The 26,944-nt window shown below is 38.7% G+C and overlaps 1 long non-coding RNA gene across 1 annotated transcript; it reads right to left on the bottom strand.

Annotated features, from left to right (window-relative positions):
- Positions 1 to 114: 114 nt before the first annotated feature.
- On the bottom strand, positions 115 to 22,845 carry LOC120565226. The gene is made up of 4 exons (XR_005640207.1): positions 22,751 to 22,845; positions 20,562 to 20,672; positions 606 to 666; positions 115 to 528 (listed from the first exon to the last, which is right to left on the bottom strand). It is a non-coding gene; the product is annotated as an uncharacterized LOC120565226 (long non-coding RNA).
- Between the last annotated feature and the right edge of the window lie 4,099 nt (positions 22,846 to 26,944).

Here is a 26,944-nt window from a genome sequence, read left to right as displayed (position 1 = left end):
TGCACGACTCGGAGCAGGGAGTAAAAGGTAGGTAGTTTATTGTCCAGAGAACAATCCAGGCAAAGGTACAAAATCGGCAGGCAGTAGACGTGGTCAAAATACAAACAAAAAGTCGAATAACATAGAACAAACAAACACTGGGAACAACGCTGGAGAGTGTGACACAAAAGGTTCAACAACAATCTGGCAGGGAACAAGTGAACACAGGTGAGTATATATACACGGGGGAGGGGAAGACAACTAGACACAGGTGAATAACATTAGGGAGGAGACAGGTAATCAAAAAAGGCGGGAAACAAACAAAGGCAGGAAGACAAGTGAAGTGAATGAAGACAAACAATGGATATCAAAATAAAACAGGAAGTCCATAAAAACAAGCAGAAAACAATAAGAGCAGGGCAGACGTGACATTTGGAGGATATTTATCTGAAATTGATAATGCATGTTTCATGTTGAAGCAGGATGTTGGATCAGGGGTTTGGGGCAAAAAATGAGGAGGGACTGGAGTGTAAAGCAGTGGGGCATCAGCTAAGGAAAGAAAAGGAGATTTATGTTACAGGATTCCTGTGATAGTTTTATTCGTTGCATTTTTTATGTACACCTACCAGCACAACTTGATGCAATCAGTTGAGATGTTTCCAAGGCATTATTGGTGAATTGTGAGTCCTAAGGTGCAGAAAATGTAAAATAAAATGATTTGTTTAAAATTTCGCATTTTTTTTTGTCACTTTGAATAGGTGAGACATATGTTTTGTATTTTAGCTTATCTGTTCCAGGATTTGAAAAGCAGGGGAGACACATGGGATCAAAAAGCTGGAATCTGATCCCAGGCTAGTTAGGGAGCACATGTTGCTTCAGAGGTGGTGGACTGAAACACCCAAACATCTCTTTTAGTACACAAGATGCCTGATATCACATCATCATACAGATGCAAACAATAAAGTAAACATCTGTAAGAGATATTCCTCCAACCTACATTTCCATGCTGCAAACAGACACTGCTCTGTTAGACCAAACAAAACCTGAAGAACTTCCTGGCCTTTATTCTACCACGGACCATTATCTTGTTTAAGTGCACTTCCAATTGAGCCTGGAAGCTGTAAAACTGGAGTCTATTCAGATATTCTGGGACTGATCATAGAAGCAGCAGTCAAGATTTCCTTTAAAACCTGTCTGCTGGTCCAGGGCGGCCTGAAATGCAGCTCTCATGCAGAGTAATTAGATAAAAAGGTTTGTCTGAAACTGTGAGGACCACATTATACCAGATAAACCAGATGATACAGTCAGACAAAATTGTCTGTAATAACAGGAAGGAAAATCTTGGACTAACACATAGTAAATGTGTGGCATTAATCCTCCGTCTATAAGGCAAAGTTAAATCCTCTGTTATAATAAATATAATCCCCTAAAATTGTACGAACCACACTTTTCTGATAGATTACACCGCCTTATTCTACAAAGTCACAAAGGCAATAATGAACAGAGAATTTTTAAGGATATTGTCTAAACTATATTTTTCTGTTCATTATCAGTTACATTTACATTTATGAGAGATGAGAGATGCAGTGCTGTAACTTATACAGTATTCTGACGACACATTATACCTGTTATATCTATTCTTTGACACTTCTGTAAATCTGTTATGTTGATAAATTCCTCTATTGTTTTTGTTTCTTCTGTTTTTGTAAACGCATGTTAAAAAAAATTAAATGTCCAAATATCATATCACACAGATAAGAGTTGTCTGTCCTCCCTGCACAAAACAACAGCATTAGTTGTTGCAGCAAATGGCTGATAACGATATATGACTATGTTCAAGTGACAAAGTGGTTGTTTTATGACTCTTGTGTTTTGGGAGCAAAGGAGGAAATAGTGTGACGCTGTTATAGATCCACACCAAGTCCAGTACCAGGTCTGCAGAGGGAGGAGGTCAGGTTGGATGAATGTGTCAACAGTCATACTTTGACACAGAAAACAAATATTCTCTTCCCGTTTTCTACCATTTCCTACCTACTTTTAACCTTGACCATGACTCTCTCCCAACCTGAACTAGTTATAATTTCAATCAGAACAATGAAAGTTCCTTACCCTGCCTAGGGACACTGGGACATTTGCAATGCAAGTCCATTGGGGGCCAAGGGACAAAAAAGGCCCCTTTTGGCAGAACCCTACCGGGCACTAAATATAGGGGACACCCCCAGCCTCAAAGAGGCCCCCCGGAGGCCTGCATGGTACAAACGGCGCTTCGGTCGGGCCCCCTAGTGTAAACAGACTTTGATCGGCACACTTCCCCTTCAAGGCATGGCTTATGAGTTGATTGGTTACCCTATTTGAAATCTAAGAAAACATGATTCATCTATAGTTGAAACCACAGTGTTGTTATGACTATCGGCAGTTTCCTCTGTTTTAGTATCAGCAAAAGTCCTTATTGAAATTCATTCTACCTCAGTAACATTGGCCACCTTTTAGTTTTTCTGGCAGTTCTTTTAGGTACAGAATAAATTGATTGGCTGGCGAGGGTCGTTGCATGTTGGAATATAAGAACCAATTCAATCTCTAGCTATGTGGCTGAGCAAATACTGCACAATAAATTGACATAACCCAGATTTAATGGAAACAACATGCTGTGCCATGAAGTCACTGTTAGCCAAAGAGTTATATGAATCACACTGAGTGAATTTGAATAACTGTCTCAGGGATAACAGTCACAATATTGAACTCTGAGAGGCTGACAGAAACAACTTCTTGATTTCAAATATGGTCAACCTGATTAGAGGCTTTCTGGGAGGTGGGGGGGGGGGACGAGATGTCAGTTCAAATGCTGCAAACAGGCCTAACTGGAAATAATTTGGTAACTATATAAAGTGAGGGGGGCCAAATGTAATAGTGATATGTTTATTTGTCTGCCTGCGAGGGAGGGTTGTTAAAAATGCAATCACTTTAAGTAGATTTAAAATTTTTACACATTGCATTTATACGTTTTGGCAAGTATTGGTTAGGAGGGACTTTCGCAGAGCTGCGGAAGAGGGTCTGGAGAGTCCACACAGCATTCCGGGAATGGAGAACAACGTGCTCTGGTTTATTAGCATTTCTTTAAACAAATCACAATCGTCATGGGTGGCACCAAGAGCTGCACAGGGCCCCGGTGCTGTGTGGTGGAACATGTGTACGTTCAAAAATTGTTTTAGTCGTGCAACAGAAAACTCAGATTGGACAGCTGACTGTCTCAATTTAACCTGCAGAGATCTGAGGAGCAGTTAACCATAGCCCTAATAAATCAACCGGAGTTTAAAATTCCAACACCAAGAAAGTGGAAGGTAACAGACTTCCGGCCAAAAAGAAGGACATACGGCGGAATTTCCAGTTACAACAGATCTATCGGAAGTGGAAGGTCGTGGATATAGACTACGAGGGACTAAAGATCTCTGTGTAACTCACCTAATCGTTTTCAGAGATGTTCCCACCGATAGTGCTTAAAGATAGTCTTACACATATGAAAATAGTTTCCATATCAACGCATTCTCATAAACGTGTTCGTTTGATATTGAACGAAAACTTAACAATAACAATAACAATAACAATAACAATTTGTAAGGTATCCTGCGAAATGATGGCAAGCGCCGGCCAGTCACATGATACATGTGATACAGCATACAGCTATAAATATGTGGAATACATAAAAATTCCAGTACCTTACTTTTTGTAGCTAAACTGCCTGTCCATGTCCAGAAGATGATGAGTTGAATTGAGGTCATATTCTTGGCAAAGTTGGTGGGCATCATCAATGTGAAAATGCACAGTGGCTGCTCACAATGTTATAATGCCCCTTTTTGTAGATAAGGAATTAAATAAATCATTGGCTGAAGAGATAAATGAATTTGGGTGATAGGACCAATTTATCTTCACTGCTTCACTGCACTTATTTACCAAATCTTTGCTTTTACAAAAGGCCTGCAACGCTGGCTTTAACCAAGAAGGACATGTCAGTATGGCTTCTGTGGCAGCCGCGGCCATCAGTCATCTCAGCTGGATTTAAATACTCCAGAGAGACCCATATATCTGAAACGGTTCAGGGCTGAGGCTTATGGTTCCCTACAACATGTGCTATTTATGTACAGCGATGGGAGTGAACTCATGTCTAGTGACTGTATTTCCATTCACACAACATTTACACATTTCTGTTGGAGAAAGTTGGAAAAACACTGTATCCAAATTACAGTGAGGAACATACATTATACTGTATGACTCAACCACAGCTTAACTTCTGTCACATTGAAAAAATGCAGTTTCATAACAGAACTGGTCCTATAACACTCTCCACACTCAGTTGTCTAATTCGTCCTGACGTATGGGTGGTGAATAATTGACTCACTTAATCAAATGATCAGAAACAGGCGCTGGAACTCGCACTGGAAACTATTCTAGCAACCCAATGTCGAAATACACCAAGATGAAGCATAAAGAAGAAATGTTGACTGATAAAGTTTGTTTAAATAGTTAAAAGAAAAATTGTGTTTATAATGTGTTGTTTTGTTACATAGTTTATGCTTCACCATGGAAGTGTTGTCTTTTATAGACCCTGAAAACAGGGTTTCAAATGTTAAGTAGATCTATACAAAGAAAACCCCAAATACAGAAAACCAAAACAGTTCTGACTTTGACAGTAAATGCCACGGTGTTGTCGACCATATTGAAAAGCTATTTGAGAAATGTTCAGGGTCTTTAAATATTTATTGTCTTCTTTGTTTTAAAGGGTTTAAGGCTTTACCATTAAGGGATACAGTGCCTCAGTCATCTTCACAACGGGGTCAGCTCACTGATGCGTGCCCTTGATGACACGAGTGCGTGTCCGATGCACAACTTGAAAGAATAACCACATGCCAGGGCGTGTTAGCCTTATCAAAGATCTATTGATCACTTTGTGTGAACATTTTTCAGCCAGGAACGGCAGCTTGCCAGGGCTTTCCCTCCTCCTGCTGACAACACAACTTCAGCAGCAGCACCTCCTCCTAAAATGGATGAAAATCTGTCCTCTTTTTTTTTTTTCTCTCTCCCTTTTACAGTCAACCAGGCTCCCTACATTCTCCACCATAAATCCTGCCCGGCTTTTCTGCACCCATTTGTTCAGAGCATAGTCGCGCTGCCTGGTAGCGTTTTCGGTAAACTCGTCTCAAGGCGATCAGTCCTTGCAATGCCCGTGCCTAGCTTTCTTCAACAACAAAAAGGCCTTGACTGATGAAGACACTCATCTTTTCAGGTTAGGGGCCATTAGTCTAACTTTGTGTCATTTATCTTATCCTGTAAATGCCTGCATATTTTAGATGACGTATTGTGTTTTCATACTCAGAAATGTCAGTGTTCTTGGCAACTGCAAATAATCTTGCAAGTGAGATCATTCACTCTTACAGGATGCAGCCAAATTATCTACCTATTTATATGGTAAATGTTTAGCAGAACTCTGTTTTTTCACACAAAACAACACTTACTCAATGAAAGCACTCAACGTTCAAGTATAAGCAGCCTTTGATCTGATTTCACCACATTTTTCTTGCAGAGCTTCGAAACTGAAACTTGGCGTTCAATAAAAAGCTTTTTCTAGCTTTAATGATAAAAGCAACATTTATTTTCGACATACATTCACAGGGGATATATTTGCTGCAATGTGTATTTACGGTGTATCATGAGCTGTTCTGTCAACATGGCACAAATAAGATCACAGAATGACGTGCAGTAAAAAAAAAGTTTTTCCTGATCCAGACTAAATGGACACCTCTGAGACAAGGATTTGTATTAGCCAGTTTTCGCTTCCTTACTTCCTCTTAAAAGAAAAAAAATCAGAAATCGGTCACCTTGACCACTTGAACATGTTGAAAAGCCAGCGTACTATTTTTTGTATCTGTGGCTTTTCCTGCTCAATTGAGTCCACTCTTATCTACACAAAGCAGATTAGAGTGAAGCCCGACATTAATCTTGTTGAATGTCTGCAGGAGGAGTGAGGCCAACAACGTCAGGTCAAAAGGTGACATTAGTTGTTGGTTTCTGTGGGAGGAGTGAGGGATTTTGTTAAATTCTAATCAAAGTGCAGGTTGTGGTCATGTAGTCATCTGACCTGCACACAAATCTAAATCATCATTCAGCTCAGTCTTCATCCGTCAGACACGCAAGGCCTTTAGATACAACACCCGTACTCTGGGATATAACATCAAGATGGGTTTGCAGCCAAGAATTACAACACAGACTACTCCACTCAGATAAAAAAATAGATTCATAGAATAAAACCAAAGGCCCTTGCAATCCCATACCATGAACACATTTAGGAAACAGAGAAGCTGCAAAATCAGTCAGACGTTGTAGTTGTCACTTCATGACTACAAAAGAAATAACCTAGGATTACAAAGCAAGTCAAGGGTTGATCGTCGGGGGGTTATGGGCTAATTTCAGTCATCAACTGATGACTATCTATCTAGATAGAGAAAGAAAGAAAACAACATGCCTCTCTTGATCATTTTGAAGCTTTTGGCAGAAGTTAAAAGTCTCTGTGAAAACGGCGGACTCCTCTTAATCACTGCGTGGTTTGCTTAGGGATGCCAATGTTTACAGAGAGGAGTCTGATGAAAAACCTTTGATTGCACGATGAGCATCCACACACTCACCCTGTCCATGTTTTGGTGCTTCAAACACAATAACTCCAACTTTGTATCATCAAATGAATGTCCAAAAATTAACTCTAAATCATGAGGCGGTCCTGATTAGCGGTTGACAAACCTAAGAACTTAAACCAAACAGCACCTTTTGCCTTATGAAAATCATACTGAGCAGAGTTGGCAAGTTGTTTATCTTCTCTTTCCTTTTGTGCCGTGACGTCACTAGAAAAGATGCTAACAAATGAAGTCTTTGTCCAAAAAGCCTTTACTTTCAGAATCAGATATTATCACAAGTTTACACATTCCAATTGTCTTTAGAATAACAAAAAGTTTTACTTCCAGGTAAATTAAAAAAGGCAGATATATAGAAAACATGATTGCACAGTCACAGTGAAAAGCACAAAAAAAGGTGGCTACACATCTTAAAAAGTTGCTGCACCTCAGGGAGTGTAAGAAGGCTGGCTGCACAGTGAGCCACTGCAACGCTGCAGTGCTGAATCAAGAAAAACTAAACAACTTTGAGCTCATTGGAGGTGCAAGTTTACTATGACCTGTATACAACATCACAATTCCAATAATAGGCAATACAGAAAGAGGAAATAGCGTAATTAGTTTCATTACTCGGACCTACCAATTTGTTATAACTGTTTGCCTTTTCAGTTTCCTGAAATACAAACTCATAAACATGCACGCTTACAGTTTACTGTTTTTATTTTCTCTTTTTATTATTCTCCATATTGATGCAAATGAGTCCATCAAATCTCTTTTTGTTTTTTTGGGTAAATGTGTTCTTTAAATTAAACTCCAAGTTATGAAGACATGCTTCTCTCTCTTCTCTTTTGGTGTGATGACACTAATGGGTTTCATCGGTCCACCACACTTCTACAGCATTTGTTTTTATTTCCCTTTGTTCTCTTTATTGTGTACACATTATGTACCATGCAACATATGTGCAAAGAAACAAACAGCTGAAATCCCCATTAACAAAGGCTCAACAATAAGCTGACTTGGGACAGTGCTCTTACGATTAAAACACCTCATATAAATGATAATAACAAGCTAGATAGCCATTTACCAAGTGAACTGCTTGCAGCACAGGAAACAAACAAGAAAGTAAATTTAATTTAATTTACTTAGTGTTCCTGTGTTAAGCGGAGAGAGAGAGGGACAGAGGGAAAAAAACTGTTGAAACTTGAAGGTGAATATTAGTATTTATAGTATGACTCCATTCATAAAGTCAGTGATTGGGCCTCATATATTTACTAATGACAGCAAATACTAATTGAGTCAATTATCATCACTCGTTTTGCAATCGTTATTAATAAACAAATGCTACGTAAACATGGTGGCATTAACTACACACGTATTAATTAGACTTAGTGTAGTGAGTGTATTGTGAGTGTTTCATTGTGGCCAAAGACAGGAGTCAAATAAAAACGTTTTTTATTCTAAATAATTAACGTGACAAAACAGTTATGTCTTAAATTGAGTGAAATAGATTGTGAAATTATTTTTAATTTTCAATTTAGACATTCGCAATTCTCAGAGGAGACACCTCAATAGCAACTGGAACAAGATCTTTTTTGATGCATGAGTGCTCCTATTCTCCAAATGGAATATAAAGTGGTTAAAATGCCTGAACACACCATTTGCTGTTAGCCAAAGCAGACACTCCCACCAATACCTGGACATTTACGGGTCACCTCCTGATTAGCCTCCGTCATCATTAATGATCCCGTCATCTGAAATATCATTTCAAGACTTTGACAGTGTGTGCATCAATTTTCAACACGTTATTAGGGAGACTGTCGAAACAGAAACAGCGACTTTAACACTTACCAAAGATAATGGCACTGCAAGACATGTTAGACTTGTGAGGTCCAAATGACTGTGTGAATTAAGGAAGGACTGCAGGAGAGAGTCATTATTTTATCCCCTGGATACGAGCCCAGATATTTTGAATTGGTGCCTAACAGGAGTTTAGGACAGAACCTATTAAGGTCTTGTCATTTCACAGAACTTTGTATGAGGCTTCGTACTGTATGGTGAGTGATGACGAACAACTTTCACTGTAGGCTGACTGGATGTCACACTCGACCATATTGTGTCCTAGCTTGACAAGCAACTGCCAGCATACAGATGTTGCTGGCAACAGTTTAGGGTTTCAACGTCAGCTCTTAACGTGGATTTAGAAGATTACCGAATTTAACAACTGCAAATTCCAAATGTCCTGTCCTGAACCACAAGTGTGACGTGCCATCTCTAACTGCACCTCACAGCATTTAGTGCTTGTAGAGAAGTCATTTTAAAGCTCTTTGCTTTCAGGCACATACATCTCTCCATATGTTGGAGGCTATGTGCTGGGATCGCCCGAGGGCTCTTAGAGAAATGCGGCACCAGCCAGAACTCTCCCTTACAGTCAAGAAAAGAGGGGTCAAATCTGTTAATGATTGGCCCACTTGGCTGAACGAGGTGTGGAACTGGCCCCCGCTGCCCCCACAATCTCCTGTTTTTCAATACGCTCTCCATCTGGCTGAACCGCTCAAAAACTTTCCACCAGGAATGTGGCTTATACTTCTGTGGGAAACACAATGGATCATTGTTCAGGTCTCTGCTTCGCAAACCTCAACTGGAAATAATTTCTTCTTTATACATGATATAAGCTACTTTTGTTAAGTTTGTGTTATGTAAAATCACACTGGGAAACACACTGAAGTTTTGAACATCAAGGTGAATACACGATAAAACATGTTGGGTTGGGTTTTTAACTTGAGTATTTCAGTTTTATGTTACCTATTTATTAAATATCTACTTGACAGCCACGGTTACTGCGTCGGTTAATATTTAACTAAATACATAATCGGCTTAAACATATTATGTAAATGAACTGCACAACAGTGAATAAAGTAGTTAAGAATACAGACCGAACCTCCAACTAAGACTGACTGGATAGGTATTGTGAGTAATATTCAAAGTATGGAGAGAATGACTTAATAAATTGTGTTAATACATTCTTACAGTACTGGGAACAATGGATTGTGTTTGTGACCTATAATAACTGATAAGTTACTGTATGAACTGGCATGTAATTCCATCAGTATAACATTTGTATGAATGCATTAGTGAAAAACTATTTGTTCTATTTGTTGTATTGCTATGCTTCTTAAAAAATAAAGTATAAAAAAGGTGTTAAAATGATCTAAACTTTGATCAAATACAACATTAAAATGCTGTTTACACATTAAATCCCATGTTTTATGATGATATTAATCATATACATAAAATAATGTGACACTGGAAGGGATCACTCTGCACAAGAAATACTTGTGATACTTTTTTATATTATATTATGATATTTTGCTGCTAATACTTCTTTTTCTTGAGTAACATTTTGAATAGAGGACTTTTACTTATAACATTTCTACTTTGATGTAAGTCAAGGATTTTAATACTACTTCCACCACTGCAAGAATCATTTTAGATAATTCACTGGAATAGAACAACAAAAAAATCTTAGACAATAAAAGTCTGTCAGATCTGTGATCCATGTGAAGTGGAAACTCAAGGCATACTGAAGCTGCACAAACAGTCCTCCCTTTGACGAGGAAAACACAACTTTGAGTTTGATATGAATTATATTCCCTACCGTACTCCGTCCCTATTTTCAAGACAGATACACCAATATTCACACACGGATGGATCCAACATTGAACAAATGAGACACAACAAAAACATGATGATTATGTTGTTTTTTCCCCCATCACATTGAATTACATCTTTCATGCCTCCACTTCAGCTCCCAAATGTCTCCAATCCAAGTTTCTCCCCGTCAAAGTCGTACATCCATTGCTCTTCTCATGTGTGATGGACAATGTTTACCATGGCCATGATAAACTATTTCCTCATAAACGATTTTGTCACGGCCTTGTGCTGGCTGTCATGTGGGATTCTGGGCGAAAAAAAAAAAATTTTTGTTTTTTTTTTTTTCTAAAAGACAGAAGTTGACAGAACATAATAATGTCCACTGCCTTTTTTTTTCGGGGGGAAAAAAAAAAAAAGATAAAAAATGGCGCTGACAATCATCAACACATACCGCCCTGTGTTTGCCTTGAGTATAAGTGGCGCCAGGACATGGAAATAAGACTTTGACATATCACACATGGCGAGAAAGACATGGAGCGAGGGAAAGAAACAGAGAACAAGAAAAGAGAAAAAGAAGCTGGGGAGCCATGGCTCTATTAGCGACATGGTTGAAATCTCTGATATGTATATTGAGCCTGTTTGTTTATCTGTTTCCTTGTGTGTTGACTGTGTAATATTTCCCTACAGTGAATGGATTGATGCTGTACATGCAGACCCAGCAGGGGAGACACGCAGCTGTAAATTGAAGATGTTTTTTCCTCCCTGCTGCTTCTGTGCGGTATAGTCTTTCAGCATATGAGCGCATGACTCAGAAGATAGCACAGTCAGGGTGATGAATGTGTGCCTCCTTGAAGCATTTCTTTCAATAAAGATGTTTCCACATGGCCTAATGACATGTAGAAAAGTCACCTGCTGCACAGCCTGTGAAACCTTTTATGTTTTTTCTCTGTATGGGTGCTTGTTGACAGTGTGCATACAGTAACTGTGTGTGTGCGTGTGTGTATGTGTGTGTAACTCCACAGTGACTCTCTCGTAACAGAAAGTAATTGCAACACAAACTTAAACTTAACACTTTCCAACGACTCCCAAACCTATACATATGGCCATTTTATTTACTGCTGCAAGGTGGCAGTTTAATCGCGTGACCGTAATTATGTGACCATTATATTTAACGTAACTGCCGCAGTTTTAAAACACGTGCTTAACATGGTGAAACGGAACTAGTTAAGTTTAGGCAACACAAATACTTAGCGTTAGCAAAACATCAAGGATTGGCTTAAAATGAGTCACGTAAAACTGCTAAAATGACGACGTAACTTCATGGACGTCACTGTATCCCACACTAAATCCGTAAAACTCAGATGACTTTTGGTTTCACATGGGACACTAATCCCGGTCTCCTGAATGAAAGTTCAGTGTTTGACCCATCCACTACCACAACCTCCCTCCTAATTTGTAACCTCACTTTCTCATTTGCTCTCACTATAATTACAACAGCCACAAGAGTTTGTTGCATATATATATATATATATATATTATTGATCCCATTGTCTCTGGTAAGAAAAAGATCTCGCCTCGCCACGCTGATAAGGACAGAAAAAGGAGAGAAGCTGAATGTACTGTAGGTGGCGAAAAAAAAATCTCAAGGTTCATTATGGCATCTATAAAGAGAGACTTTGCATTTATAATTTGGAACTGAGAAATGCAAGAAAATCCTTCTTCTCTAACATTATCGCCAAAAACAATAATAATGAACGTGCCTTATTTGCTACTGTCTATAGGTTAACCAACCCTCCAGTATCTGCAGCATCTGAACTTTTATCCACCAGGGCCTGCAATAAATTTGCCTCCTTCTTCATTTACAAAATTCAGAAAATTAGACAAGCAGTCAGTGCCTCCATATCAGGTAGAGGATATGTGTTGTCCCTTTGTCCATGTAAAACCATTTCAGATACCATGACGTAATTTTATTCGATGAACCGTAACAACCTGGAGGACATTATACAACATCTGAAATCCTCCTTCTGTTGCCTTGATGTTTTGCCAACGGGCTTTTTAAAAAATGTTTCAAATTGTTCAGCTTTAGATCTACAGATTGTAAACACGTCTCTTCTTTCAGGTATCTTCCCACCGAAAACTGCAGTCATCAAGCCACTTTAAAAAAAGCTATCTAGACATGTCACGAATGAACAATTATAGGCACATATCAAATCTTCCATTTTTAAGTAAAATAATTTTAAAAAGGAGTTTTTCAACAGCTAAACCTTTTCTCCGACTGACGACCAGAGGTGGGTAGAGTAGCCAAAAATTGTACTCAAGTAAAACTTCAGAATAATATGACTCAAGTAAAAGTAAAAAGTAGTCATCCAAATAATTACTTGAGTAAGAGTAAAAAAGTACTTGGTGAAAAAACTACTCAAGTACTGAGTAACTGTTGAGTAACATCTGATTTATTTTTTACACAAGCATTCAATCAGACAGACAAAAATACAAAATAATCATCTTTAGGCAAATTATAGTTCATCCAATCAATTAAATAAATTTTAATTAATTAATTAATTAATTACAAAATAGCTTAAATTAAAATAATCCAGGTAAATTTAAAGTACTTAAAAAATAAAATCAATAAAGTAACACAAATTTCCAAACCTTAATACTTTTTACAAGGCTCTGCAGGCAGAACTAGAACAAGGTAATGTAGCTGCTGTTTGGCACTTTTACTAAAGTAAACAAGCTTTCATTATGAGGCCAGAGGCCTGGACTACGAAGCAAGATTTGGCGTTAACGAGGTAACTTCAGGTTCACCAGGGTTTTCTGTATCACATCAAAATATTTATTAATTTAATGATTAAATAAGGTAATGTCTCCAAACTTACCTCAATTATAACTTGTCTCCTGCTAGTTATACTACAGCATCTCTTTTCGGGGTTGTAATTTGTAGACGGCCCTAAGCACTTGGTAGACAGGCAAGTGTTATTTACATAAACTTCTGGTGTACTTACAAACTTTCCAATCCATCGTTTTATGAGTGCATAACCTATTTGTACTAGTGTAGAAGTTTGGTATCATTTTGGGCATTATTAGTGGGGTAACTTAAGAGATAAAAACCTGGATCCATTAGCCCCTGTGCTAAGCTATTCAGCTGATAATGCTAAATCTCCCAATATTCGACCCAGGTGAAAAAAGCTTCTGGGGGGGTGTTTGGCTCGAGGTCATGGTGCAAAGGATCCTAGGGTGAAATTACTCCGAACCATCACTTTAAGTATTGAATCTTAGGAAAAATATTTTGATTTCTATCAATTTTATTTCATACATTTCAAAGCTACAGTTTGATTGACATCCAATGTTAGACATATAGTATAATTTCCTGTTAGTATAAAATGGTAAAGTGTGTTGTATACTTAAAACAGTATACTATGAAGATAAGTATGTACTGTAGTGTGGATTTGTATATGGACTACTGCTACTATCAGATTAGTTTAACATGTAAGCATGCTAACATCTGATAATAAGCACTAAACACAAAGTGCAGCTGAGGATGAAAATGTCAGTATTGCATAAAATAAAGAATTGGACAAATCAAAATTTGACCTGAACATTGTAAATTGAGGGATTGTTAATTTTGTTACAGGTCAACCTCAGGGGAACATTAACATCTCTTTTGCATGCCAATCCATCTAATAATCGAGACATTTCACTTGACACAATGAACACCAACCTCATGGCTCAAGGAAAAGTCAATAGATCACCAGAGTCAGTAGGATCATCCTGGACAATGAATGTCTGTTCAAATTTCATGCCAATCCATCCCATAGTTGTTGAGATATGTCAGTCTGGAACAAAGTGGTGGTCAGATCGTCAAACTGAGATTGGCATCCCTGGAGCCACGCTGCTCCTGTAGCTTGGCTAATGAAGGTAACCAAAATTATCTTTTGCCGTTTCAGAGGTTTCTAACTACATGATTGGAACTGTAACCTCAAATAGTTAAGGCAAAATAAGCACTTCTTAGCCATAATTAAGTCATGACAACTATTTGAAATGCAGTTCTACTGTTTTACCAAGTGGCTCCTTTTAAAACACAAAAGCATGTTTTTTTCTACCAGTAAACATAGCCGTGCAACATGTTTTGAATGTACCTCTACCCCTCCTCCACATGAAAAAAGGATAATTCCTAATCATCAAACCTTTCATCCAGGTAAAGCACACTCCTGAACACAATATTAATTAACATCAAGTCTTTGATCTTCTTCTAACAAGGACATGTGCAGTGTTGATACTAAAAACACCACTTTTTATGGATTGAGGTCTTTGCTATTTTCCCCAAATTTAGCCATCTCTTTGCAGCTGTGGGTGCTTTCAGTGTTGCACGTGAAGTTACATCTGTGAACAATACCATTCTTGGTGTATGTTTCTCTGCATCTCGGATTGACTAATGTGGCCTTGAAAAGCAATTTAGCCTTTCGCTTCAGAAAATAAAAAAAAGACAATTATAGTTTTCCTCGATGCAACACTTGAGGAAACACTACTAAATCTATTGGGAGTGTTATTGGAGTGTCTTTGTACTATATCCTCCTGATTCCTCTATGTACCACACATTCTCTATTTGTCAGAGAATTAGAAGATTAGTCATGTCAGACCTTGCCTCCTTTGTGGGCTATCTGTGAATTAGACTGTGTGAAGGACGTTTTCACCAGCCACCAAAGGATCCTTCGTGTGTGCATATATTCTCCCCACACATACTTTGCTTGCTAGTTGGGCACACATGGGGAGCCTACAGCTGTTCCCTACTCTCAACCCTGCCAACTATCATTACGATGGATCTGAAACTTAACACTTGGTTGCTTTAGGCTTATGCAAGAAAATGTATTCCTTGTTTATTTAAGTCTAACAAATACAAAGCCATTAACATGGTGTGTTTTAACTTCCTTAACTTCAGAAGGAAATAAAGTACACCCACAAAATTGAACTTTTCCACTAAATAAAACTCAATCTATCCATTTAGACAGCATGGTCAAAGTCAACAGCATGACATGTGGAGGCACTTCTGCAGAATGTTAGTGATGCATCTCATAGCTAAATAATTTGAAAAGGGCTCTGAGGATTTAGATCACTGTCAAGATACAGTATATTTGATTTGTTCAATTTCACCCCTGTGAAAATCCAAAGAACAGCCCGTTTTCAGAATGTCAATGTTGTGTATCATAGCCATCATAATGCTTACAGTACATATCCTGCTTCAGGACTCTAAGGTCTCTTCAGAATCCCATGCACACGGGGAAACGGATCATTCCCAGAGATATCCTGGGGATATTGGATTTCCCCGGCAGATGAAACTATTTGTGACCAATATGTCAATTCTTTACAGTCTGTTTACGAGGGGCAGGGAAGGCAGGTTCTGACATCTCTTAGCCTCGACAGACACATGTTCTGCTGACCAGCAAAAGCTTCACATATAGATATGAAGAGATTACTCTGTGGCAATTTAGTAACATCCTGTCCAGGTGGCCGGGTCAGCTCAAGACCCGGCTCACATTTGGAGCACATTTAAGCATGGCAGTGATCCCTGCCATCAGATTTGCAGCACAAATCCACAGTATATAGATATTATGCTGGTTGTGATTAATATGCATGAGATAAAATATAAAAAAAGACTTAGTAATGAACTGAAATGCACTCTGCTATCTCAGGTCAGTGTTATATTTGCCAAAATTTAATTCAGTCAGGCAAGATATGAAAGATATTCCAGATTTCATTAAGGTATTAGAATAATCATTTAAAAATACAGACAAAAATAGCTGCCTCCAGATAAATCACCCAAAGATAACATTTCCAGATCGATCAGTGCTGGCAGTAGCCCAGCACTCAGTAAGCATATCTACTATTCACAAGGCATTTCTGTTCAGACTGATGTAAATGGGAGCAGGCAGGCAGATGCAGTCATTGTCGGCTCCTCTGTGTCGCTCTCTGTTCCTCGGTCTGACTTGAGAAAAAACAGGACTTATTGGCTCCGAAAATTAAATCACTTGCTTGTGACAGAAGTGTGCCTCCCAGAATTTGTTTATTGTGCCAGCTTTCATTAAAATTACTTTTAAAATAAAGGGATACTTGCAGTATTCCCTGTTTAGTCACATCACTTAAAATAGTTGATGTTGAAAGGGGACACCTGCTGCCGCAGCTGTGACGTGTCTGTGAACCATTGTCGTGGTCCAGCTCTCTGTCGGTGTTCATTTTCCACAAGTCTCTTATTGACTCTAAATCTAGACAGATCATCTCCACTTAAAATGAGTTCCTGAGCATGCCACTATTTAGCATAGTAACATAAACATGTTTTATTCAAATGACGAGTGATAAGAGCACGGGAGGAAGCCATATTCCGCTTAGTGCCAGCAGGCGGGCACGTAGACAGATCTAGCCCCACTGACTAAATTGTGCTTTTTTTCCCTGAAAATTGGCAAGCTCTGGCTCACTAGAGGCACACTATGGTGTTGTCAATAACAATGACTGCCTGTGGCTTATTTATTTTCTTATCAGCTTTAATCAGTCTGTGTTGACAGTGACATCTGCGCACAGCAATATCCAAATGCTACCAGTAAAGATCCATGTACATAATTGTGTTGTTTAGTGTCATATGGCTGTAGTGTTTAATTGGAAATTTGTGTTTAAAGATACAACTGACCATCTAATTTGGGATGTAGCTACATATGTTGTTAAAGAGCGTTTCTTAATGATCTGTCTTGACCCACTTCAACACAAATCAATGTTCTTACAGCTATTACAGTCTTTTATGTCCAACTGATAAGTCACAATTTAAAAACATTTTATAACAAAGAACATAATCTGAAATCTCAAGGGGGGCTTGTTAAATAAAACTATTGAGTGTCATTTAAGTACTTTAAGTATTTCCTGTTAAACAGTGAATGATAAATTCACTTTAGATTTTCTAGTTGAGGAATGAGTGAAAATCGAATAAAAAGACTCTGGCCTTTTGCCCTCTAGTCTCTGATTAAACAGCTAGCTGCTGGCTTTGGACAGCTGTATGACTGACTGCATCTCCACTGAGGAGCACATTTTTCCACTTTTCTGCCTGGCTCAACTGTCGGGAATGCCGAGAGGCGTTTGTCTGTCTGGAGAAGTGACGCTGGACTTGTGGGCAAATGTGTGTGTGTGCGTGTGTGTCTACAGGATCTGTGTAGTGTGTGTATTGTCCATGTCTACCTCTCTCGCTTGCTGAAACATATCCGTCCAAATTTGACAGCGCGGGGGCAGACAGCCATGTTGCAGAATTCTGATCATTTAAATGCTCAGAGGCCTGCTTGAATAGCAGAGGTGTTAAAAAATAAAAAGACACATGGAGAGAAAGATAGAGAGCAGCCCTCCACATGCCTCCATATCACATAAGGGACTGCCTGCCACTTTCCTGTGAAAAATAATGCTCACTTGTCAATCTTCAAGAGCCAGTCAGATAGCCGCCAGTCCCATGGAGACCTATTGAGGTGTATGCTTTGTTTCATCTAGGGCACGCCTCAGAGGACATCAGGAGTGTTCTATCTACGAATTGCCTCCAAAATATAAGGTAGGAGAAAAAGGCCACATTAGATACAACACTTGAGCTGATGTATCTTTCTTCAGTATAGTAAACTAAATAGTTACTCATTTGCTTGAACAGAAAGAGCCACAAATAAAAGGAGCTATGTAAATTTAAATATTTCTTTCAGAAATTTTAATAAAAAAAATTTAAAAAGGATAAATAAAAGACATATAGCATTTATGCCTTGCAGATACTGTTGTTCTTAGTTTAAAACACTATTTGAATTGCTATTCAAAAGCACAATTGTCCCTGATCCCTTAAAAAAATAGATTTAGAACTGCCCTAATTACTTGAATTACTGTCTGATGATAAATCGACTAGCACACAGTTATGTACACAAAGGTACTGAATTTCTCCAGGAAAAGCAATTCTCTGTAGTCCAATAGCAAAAACTGTAAAGGTGTCAAGTGATTTATCGATGCGGCAATGCAAATAAAGAAAAACATACCCAACAGCTTGAGGACGAGGTCTGCATATCTGTCCACACAAACATTTCTATGTCATTTTGAAATACACTTTCTATGACAGTTTCATGATGCATAGCACTGAACCAAGGAAAAAACCCTAATTTGTATAACTATTGGAAACATAACTTTACCACCAGAATGGCTGATTGTTTTTCTAAATAAAGTTAACAACTAATGACAATGCTCAAACGAATCCGAAGCAGCCGACCGTGCCTCCAGCCTGCAGCAACCGTGTTGAAAGAGATTCTGTCCTAAACATCCCACGGGTCGTCTTAAATGAGGAGGTTTATATCAGTGCATCTTGTACAGGGAGAGAGAGAGATTGAATGTTTTGCAAATTATTCACAGGGATTATAAATCACGGCAGTGTCAGTGTTTCCAATGATGGGAGAGGATGCTTCCTCATTCTTTAATACAAATGACACGGAAAACAACAGCTGCAGCAATAAAACGCTCTGCCATAAAAGAAGGATAAATAAATGTACAAAAAGGAAAAGCCGGGGCTCATCATCAAACATGTCTGCGAGTATCTCAATGTCATCTCAATGACTTGATGCCTGTTTTTATAGTTGTATTTGCTTGTTTCGGTCTTGTGTTCTTGTGTTCTCAATTGGCTAATTCATTTGTCTCATTCATGCCATCTTTATGTTTATCTTATTGGATTTTAATTGTTATTGTTTCCATGTCTGTAAAACATGTAAAGTGTTTTTTTTCTTCTTACCTTGCCTTGTGGTGAGTTACTGTACAACCCAAAGTGACTGAAGAAGACTTCAGCATCTTGATAGTGGTGAGTCAACAAGATGCACTGCATTATGTGACAGCTTCGTACTTCTCAAGCATCCAGGTGTCATAACATGACACATTTTAATAATGATGGCATTTTCATGAACAGCATATTCCCAGATACACTAAGAAATACACAATGGCTTAATAGTTTACCACACGCTGCTAGCAGATGGAAGCCTATTTTTAGTAAGAAGAGTTTTGAAAGAAATGTGGGTCCTCTATAGGGCTGTCACTTTCTTGGACTTTCTTCTATGTAAAATGTACACTGTTTGTTGTTGTGGTAAAGTGAAATGCTTTCGTGCCCGATTCAGCACAGCTTGCACGTTTCCTCCATTTTACAAATGGGTTAAAGAGAAAAACAATACCATCATTTGCTGAGGGCAACAGGGCACATAGTGAGCAGTGTTGAACTTCTTCCACTTCCGACATAATTACCCAACAATTATTTTTTTTTGCCATCTTTTTTGGGGGTGATTCTTCTTTTATTGGACAGCTACAGTGTAGATAAGGACAGAAAACATGGAGAGAGGAAGAGGGGAACGACCCTGGCCAGTATCTAACCGGGGAAGTTGCGGTTGTATGCATCTTAACCACTAAGCCACTGAATGCACCACTTTTTGCCATTTTTAAACAGTAGTTTAGGCTGACTGGAGACCATTCACAAACCTTCTGGGACAGTCCAGTACTGCAGGGATTTTGGCAAGATATAAAAGAGGAGATTGAGAAAATAATAGTATGTATACTGTATAATGATAACTTGGAAAACTACTCCAAAATGTAATGGGCAAAGACCAAAGTTACACTACGCATACTTCAACTGATTGTTAGAAAAACAATAACTGTAAATTGGAGGAAAGCGCTTTTGCCGCTGCAAACTTAATGGACTCAGAGACTGAAACAAGTCTATACAATATGACAACAGAACTGCAAATGAAGACTTCAGTTATGTTATGCTTGACTGTCTAAAGGCTAGGATGTGGACAAATGGACACTTGGAAAGGAGGTAAAAAAAAGCCCTTTGTGAAGTACTGTTTAACAGTGTTTATGTTTTATGTGTCTGACATTCACATTCAACAGTAGTTTCAATTTCTTATAAAAGTGATGAATCTATTTCTCATTCATGGGCCTTTTGAAATCTAACCATGGATTTTGGGCTCAGCCAGCTACGTAATGATGCTACGGTACACGTTGCCTATTATAGCCTTCCTGTCAAGGACCACTGTCTAAAGGCAGAAATAGGCCTATATAAAAAAAAAAGGCAAACATGAAACACAAACTCAGAAGAGCAGTAGTGGTGACACAATTGTAGTAAAAGGATGACAAGGAAAGAAGAAGGAATTTGAAAATCTTGCAAGCATTTGATAGGTCAAGAAGAAAAGCGTGACCATGAGGTGTCTGCACACAACCATCTTTCCATTCATAAATTTTCTCTACCTGCTTATGCCTCATCAGGGTTTATTTATTGTGCGTCTATTCTCAATCCACGTTCAGCCGGAGACAGGAAAACATCTCGGACCAGTTGCCAGTTCATCGCAGGGCTAACACCTACAACAGACAGACACATTTGAAGTCATATCTACTGGCTAGTTATTAATTTCACCAGGAGTTCATATCCTTGGAGTATGAGTGGACAAGAAGGAAAGTCACTTTCAAATGTGGAAATGTGTGAACGCACACACAGAACATATTCAAACCCTGGCTGTTTGTGAGGGAACAGTGTTAACCACTGAGCCAACAATCTCATTATATTTCGGATCCTATTCCAAACCAAAGTTCTGCGTTATTATTTGAACAAATATTTTACTGCAGCGAGTACACTGTGACCTTAATCCTCGTGTCTGAATCAGAACACAAAAACTAAGAACCAAAGTTATTGTAGTTTTTTTTTTCATCCTGTGACAGCCGTGATAAAATGGCTAATAAATGACTGATGAGGGACGATACTCTCCAACAGTCACTCCCTCCCAAGGCGAGTGTCACCCTGTGTCTCTCTCCATTTACTGCACTTAGTCATTATGCAAGGCAGCAGCTGAGATGGTTAACTACACGAAGGCCGGGTGAGAACGTGTGGTGACTCTGGCTAATGAAGGTGAAACACAATGACACTTCATTTCCACATTAGCCTCCCCCCTTTCCTCTCCTCACTTTTCTCTGTGGGTTCACAGTGACCCGATCCTCCCCGCTCATCTGTGTCCTGTGACAGGCTCACATACACACGCTGATGTTTTCATTAATATACTTATGAGGACTGGCTATATTCTCTATCCAGCATCTGCAGACATTTGCAGCCGAAATGCATTGCAAACAACAAGTCACATCCTTCAACCGTCAATGACTTTCTCTTGAATTTTAAAAACAGTATAATCTTTGTTTTCAGGTTGTGCTGTGATTGGCTTGTGGGAGTGTAACAGTGCAAGCCATTTTCTAACAGCAATGCAACTTAAAGTAGCAAAGCTCATGGATTTTGGGCACATGTGACATTTTCACACGTGGCTAATCTTACCTAATGTTAATTGTAATGTTAAAGGGGTAGTTTGGACTTACCCAGACACATCAGCTTTTTTTTGTCTCATTGTACATTTTGAAGGTATGCAAAATGTTGTGATTAGCCTGGATGTCTATTCCACCTTAAAAGATAATGTAAGGCTGGCGACGTCCTGTATTTGTTTGCAACTGTCAACAAATGTCGCGAATGACCTTAATTTAAATAAAAAAGGACAATCATTTCCTACAGTACAACAGCTGGGCACTGTAGTTTTTAGTTTCTCTAAACAGGAGTAAATAGTGCATTCGTAAGGACTATTTTCAGCCATGTATCTGGTGTTCTAGGGAGTATTTTTGGTAGCAGGACAATCTATGTGGGATTTAATATATCAACAGACGAACTTGTCACAACGTCGCGGCTCACTGATGTGTTTTTGATAGTCATCATATAGTATATATAATCATTTGGATAGTTTTTGATAGTCATAAAGAATAAGCTTTACTGTATCACACTTATCACATACTTCTTAGTAGGATCAAATCATTGTTGGATTTGTTTATGAGAAAAATATATAATATCACCAGACTTACCTTTCAACACAAATGAATGGCTCCTCTCAATACTACATTTTAAAATTAAAGCCACAGGTATTTCTAATAATGAAATAATATTTTATGAAACAAATGTCTTATTCCAAATGTCTTGTCATTCTCATTCCTGGCCCGTTTAATTTTAGATTCTGCTTCTATACCTTGTGAAGAGAGAGTTTTCATGATGTGTGTCAGCAAACCTGCTTGGAGCTGCAGCACTATCCACATAGCCATAGGTCTATGATAACATGATAAGACAGTGATTGAAAGGCACAAAGGAGAATCTGGAGGTTTTGGACACGCAGCGGGAAGAGATGGACGCTGAATGACCCCAAGGAGCTACCTAGGGAGGTTTAAATTTGCAGCCAAATCTGAAGGAAAGTGAACTGAAAAGTTTTCAGTTTGTCAATGTTATATTTTGGTTTAGGGTCTAGGATGGATACATTGAATACTGCTATAGGAAAATATGACATCAAAACTAAACTAAACTAACAAAAGAGTTGACAATAAACTGAGAGTTTAATGAAGAACTAAAGGTGAACACAAACCTCTTCTAAGGTGCTGGCTTGCAGGTAGACATCTGAGGAAGAGTTGAAATTTTAGCACACTTATTCTCCACTTTCAAAAAGTCACTTCTTCTTCTTCTTCTTCTTCTTCTTCTTCTGTGTTTATTAGCATACCGCAAACCAACTTTGAAGGTGTATCCCGCCACCTACTGTATTGGAGTGTGTAGAATCATATGTGCACAAAATAAAACAAAAACAAAATAACCCTTGTAAGGTTAATTTAAAAATAAAAGATCAATAAAATACTAGAATATTAAAACCACTAGGAGCAACCAAAGGCCATTAAACTACATTTTTGTCTTTAGTTGTGTCTTAAAAATGTCTTAAAATCAACATCAACATCATCAGAATCAGAATCCATAGAGAGGTAATTCATAGCCAAAAATAGGCCGTCTGCCTTCTTTTGTCCACATTCAAGGAGCCAACGAACACACAAAAACCAAATAAAGTTGCAGCCAAAGGCAGTAAAATAACTCAAAACCTTAAATCTCTCCCTAAGTCTTAACATAAAGTTAGATAGCGTTATGCAGCTGAATGCAATACAAAATATTCTTACTTTGTTGGTCTAAAACTCATTGGTCCTTACAACGATGGATCAGAACACACAATCACAAGTTTGAAGGCCTTTGCATTAATCGTCTAAAGTTTAGATGTTGTATATCTGCCCCATTGGTCAGCACATTTTTGTTGGTGTAGGTGTTGATAATTCCCCACTCAACTATTAAATTAAAATGTAAAATTAATGCAAAGAGTTTCCGAAACAACAGCGAGTGAGTGCTTGCTCCAGAGATAGCTGGATTCACAAACTTGCCCTTCTTGTCCCTTTTGTGTAAAATAAACATCCATCATACATTTGTACATCACAGGAAGACAGACAGGATGATAAGCAGAAATGTTATGTACACCGAAACCCACAAATTTCTTTTAATGACCAGTTACAATGTTTTAGGAATGAGTGGGAGCAGTATGAGTAGGAGCGCCATGTCACCTTTTTGCACTGTTACAAGATTAATTTCCTAATCCCTGCTAATACTTTCACTTGCAAACATTTTTAAGTGGCTAGCACACTACATGGCTGTTCTAATATTAATTGACTGCTGTCAACTTTTTCTAAATGATGTAATGGATTCTCCAGGTTGACTCTGAGCAGACTCATGATACCATATGATATCATAAAGGCTGGGGAATTAAGCATGGAGTATATGACCCCAATTAGCGCTTATCTCCATTACTTTGAGCGCTGCAATCCCGTGAGGAGGATTTTAAACGATCATTGTCAGTCAGTAAGAGACGTCAAAGAACTTTTGAGAATGACACTGTCTCAGTCTGTCAACTGTATCTTGAGAGATATGGCTTACTTGTAATAAAAAGTAATTTTTGCATACTGAGAAATGTGCTGTTACTATGAAAGGATAAGTCAGCAGTTTCTTTTCCTGGGTTGTGGCTTAATAACACCACTGAGTTGCTGCTGAGGGTGTTGATTAGATGCAAAGGTGAAAATCTAAGATGCTGGGGAAAAAAACTAACAAACCAATATATATTCATGAAGTTAATTACAGGATGTGCTAAAATGATATACCTGTTCATTATCATGCCCACTGTCAAATAGCAAATAGCACTGAAAGGTGTCAGAATACAAATCAATGCCAATTATATAGATATTACGAGTCAATGCTTTTTCTCAGGATGGCAGGTTTGTGCTGTTATTGAACTGTTGTGCTTTACACTAAATTGTTTCGAGTCTGCAGTCAGAGAGTGTTTTTATTTACTGTTTACCTTCACTGTGAATCAGATTGCATTGGGTGGTCATTCATAATACTGACTTTCAACTACCAAGCATTTTTCAGTGGCTGAACAATATCAGCAACATCAGGCATGAAATCATTTATACAATTGGCACTTAGGAAAATAACAAATTTCATAAATCATGCAATGATAATTGTAGTTTGTGGTGCACAGTAATGCTGCTGCTAAACCATTCAGCTGAAAAATTGTGTTTTTAGATCTGTGATATCATTTCTTTATTAAGAAAAAAAGTTAATGGCACAGCAATTTGGACATATTTGTTGATTAAGTTAAAATTCAGCACACAGTGAATGAAATACTAAAATGTTTTCCTTTAGATTCATTTTTCGTTTTTGTTTTTAGCAATCTCGGGTTTTCTCACAGATGCTAAATAAAGCCATTAATCAAATCATGTTTCCATGTAAGGTGCAAAACTCAAGGTAAATGAAACACACTGATTGCTCACTGATTTACTATTGTGTTTCACAATTGGTGTTGTTATATCACTTTCAACCAACAAGTGGCTTGTAAACCAGCTTATGCCAAGAATCACTAACAAGAGCGGCATTTCAATGCTGTATAATCACCTTGCTTATTATTCAGAGTAGTCTATCCACTGCTGATTAATGCCTCTGAGCAAATATGTAGGGTCTGGTTATTCTGCAGTGCTGTTTTAATCAAGTGGACCTTTGTTTTGTCCAGAAATCTAGTTTGCCCACCAGCCTTGCACTTTCACATGGCCATTATGTATTGATTACAGCAGAGTGAGAAATTCTGCAGAAAAGAAATTCATTAAACTTCACTTGCTATTTACCTCCTCCCTCACTCATCTGTCTCCACATCTTTCCTTCCTCCAGGCGCATTAAGACTAAGAGTTGCAATTCCTCTGAGCATTTTATCAGGCAGTGGCAACAGTGGGCAGCCCTGTCAGCTGCCCTGACCCCAGCGGACCTCTGGCACTATCGACCAAGTGACCCAGTGTACTGTTAAGGGAAAACAACATTTCCTGCAATTGCGGCGAGGTCCCTGAGCAGAGAGAGAGAAGCTGGCGATGTGAATGACACCGGGTGACAAACACTTTGAACTCAGACAACAGGAAATTAATGCAGGGAGCGCAGCTCAAGGCACAACACATCGCATGCGGCACACTTAAATTGACACGTCTATCCAGATGACACATGTTGATACCTTGGCTGTGGCCTTGGTTCAACTTAGGATTCTCTGCATCTGGTTGTCCTCCAATGCTGCTGGCACGCTGGCCCCATAAAGACAGACCCTGCAGATACTGGAGCTGCCCTGTGAATACAAATATAAGGGGCTGAGCTTTTCCATCCCAGGAAAAATCTCAACATGACATCAGCCACTCTACCAACTTAATGCCGAAGGTGCATTGACAGTTGTGCTACAAAATGGCCCCATTGAAAGCACAGTTCACAATCACCCAGCGAACAGTCTATGCCCATCAGTCATTACTTTTCAGTGTGGGTAGTGATAGCATCTGGTTTTTGGCCTCTATGGCCTCTGGAATTTAGGTGCTTAACCTTGTCTGCCTACTGGGCTAAAAAGCTGTATGTTAGTCTTTTTTCCCACTTTGTTCCTGCCCAACCCCAATTCTCTTACAACAACAACAACAACATAATTTAAAACAGACAAAATATGGCCACCCTATGGTCCTTCCAAATATCTACTCAAAATCGAATTCCACTGATCTGCCAGCCACAGCTGTAAGCTATAACATCAAAGTGAGTCGTAATGTGGCTCCTACTTGATATCACCTTCAAGCTGAAAAGCCCCCGATGTACTCAAGACAAAACAACCATTCAACATCTGTTGGGATCCCCTGGCTCTGCTTTAATGCAACAGTGTATGTGCAGGGAGGAAATATTGTAGGTCCCCACAAGACAGACAGCACAATGAGCATTTAGCATAATGATTGCACTGCACCGTAGGCTCATGCATCCAGTTGCAAAGTCAGGCCACAGACTGTCATTAAAATGCTATCCCAGGAAGGACATCTGCAGTTGCGGCCCGACTTGTGCTGTACATAAAGGGGGAATCTAATCAATCAGGCGGCAGTGCTTCCATAATCCATTACACTCAACGTTATTGAAATACATTCAAATTAAAAGTCTATTTCCAGGGCTTCTGCTCAAACATGTAATGGGCACCATTCATAGTTCTGAGTGTCAATACTATGATTATCACAAATAAGCTCAAAGCAATTTAACCTTCTGTATTAACAGAGAAATGTCTGGGAAGGCGGACCCATGTCTGACATTAGACCATCTGAACATTTAAATCTATTTTTGATTGTTGGAGATATGAAACCCCAGCTCAGATATCATTAATTGCTTGTCCTCCCTTTTTCAGTCAACATAATGCTTTTCCCCA

The sequence above is a fragment of the Perca fluviatilis genome, chromosome 9 (assembly GCF_010015445.1).
Source record: "Perca fluviatilis chromosome 9, GENO_Pfluv_1.0, whole genome shotgun sequence".
Taxonomy (NCBI): Eukaryota; Metazoa; Chordata; class Actinopteri; order Perciformes; family Percidae; genus Perca; species Perca fluviatilis.
Note: the sequence above shows the minus strand (reverse complement) of the source record. Positions and strands in the feature narration are given on the sequence as shown.